The sequence below is a fragment of the Rhea americana genome, unplaced genomic scaffold, assembly GCF_003343005.1.
Source record: "Rhea americana isolate MKP2758 unplaced genomic scaffold, rheAme1 scaffold_546, whole genome shotgun sequence".
Classification (NCBI taxonomy): Eukaryota; Metazoa; Chordata; class Aves; order Rheiformes; family Rheidae; genus Rhea; species Rhea americana.
The window spans coordinates 13,759-15,470 of NW_028186697.1; positions in this window are offsets into that span (position 1 = coordinate 13,759).

Consider the following 1,712-nt stretch of genomic DNA (forward strand, 5'->3'; position numbering starts at 1 on the left):
GTGCGCAGCGCCCATTAACCTGGGCTAAGCCCTTACATTATTCTGAATTATTGATAGGCGCCATTAGCGCGGGGAAGTGGCCAGGAAAGGCATATGGCTGAGTGGGCACATTTTCAGCGGCAGCAAAAGGTATCTGAGCCGAGCAATTACAGCGGCGATTCAAGGTCCCCCCCCAGCTCCCTCCCTCCCSCGGCGATGGAGGCTGGGGAGCTGCATGAATAAATCAGGAGGCAGCAATCAGGGGCGGCTGGCGAGGGGCAAGGAGGAAAATAGTAATAATAAAAAAGCAAGTGGCCGTTTGGGCTGGTGCAGGGACCGGCCGGCGGGGGGGCCTCTAGCTGGGGTGGTGCCTTGTTAGTAGCAAGTTTTTGCAAATAAATTTGGCCAGCGAATCGGGAAGAAATCGCAGGCGAAAGCCGCGGGGCGGAGGAGAGCCGGGCCGGGCCCTGCCCTGGCGTTTCGCAGCTGGCACCAAGGGCAGGAGCTGCCCCCCGCGGGCACCCCGAGGGGGGGGGTCTTCTGCCCTCACCGGCCGGCCGGTGTCCCCCCCCCCTCCCTCGCCGCCGGCACGCCGCTCCGGGGTTGCACCGTGCAACCGAGGCCCGGGGGGGAGCCGCCGCCGCCGCCGCGGGACGCCCGCCCGGCATCCTCCCGCGGGGGCGGCGAACGCTCGCGCCCCCTCCGCCGCCCCGGCAAGGCCTGCCCTGCCCGGGGTCAGCGCCGCGCGTCCGTTTTGCAGGAGGGCAGGGGTATTTTCAGCGCCGCCCCGCGTGTTGGCAGCCCTTCCCCGGGGCTGGCGGGGGCCCCGCGGACGCCGGCCCCTTCCCGCTCGCACCGATGTTCCTGCTAGCGCCTGGCGCCAGCCCCGCTCGGGGCCTTCAGAGAGTTCGCAGCGGTAAATTTGGCGAGGAGCTTGCTTACGCCTATCGTGGCGKTGCTCAAAATAATAGCAGCTGGGGCCGCGCCAGCTGTACGCATTTATCCAGGTCTCCGGCACGCATCCCTGACGTTCACGGAGCATCGGAGCCGGGCGAGGAGCCCGCCGGCGGCCGGCCCTGCACCCTGCTCTGCCTCGCCCCCACCAACCTCGCTCTTACTCTGCGGGCTTTCCTGCCTTAAATAAAAATAATAACCGCGCGCGGGGAGCCGGCTGGGCGCGCGGAGGCCGCTCCACTCACTGTCGAGGCAGGGCTCGCAGACGGTCTGGTTCACGCCGCAGGGCTGCGCGACGCCCTCGCCCAGGTTGCACGCTTTGCAGCACTCGCCGCTCGCCGTGTACAGCTTGGTGAAACACTTCTCCTTGGAGCCCCAGGCAGGTCCCTGCGGGGGGGGTGGGGGGAAAGCAGAGCCCGGAGGCGGCCCGCGTCAGCCGGCGAGGGCTAACGGCGCGGGCGGCGGAGAAACACAGCCCCCCCGGCCCGGGAAGGGGCCGGCACGGCCAGCTGCGGCGGAGGCGTTCGGAAAGCCGGCGGCCGGCTCCGCGCGGCGGTTTTACTGCGCGTTGGGACGCAGAGTCCGAGCCTCGGTGGTGGAAACGACTTTGGGGAGGGCGTCGAGACCCCCAGCGACGTTCTCGCCCAACGCGCGCGAGCGGGTTCGCTCGTCGAGCCGCCCGCCGCCTCATTCGGAAGCAATAAACCGCCGCCAGCGCTGCGGTCAGGGCAGCTCGGCGCAGGCGCTTTGCGGCTCCGGCTGCGCTCACGGAGCGGCCC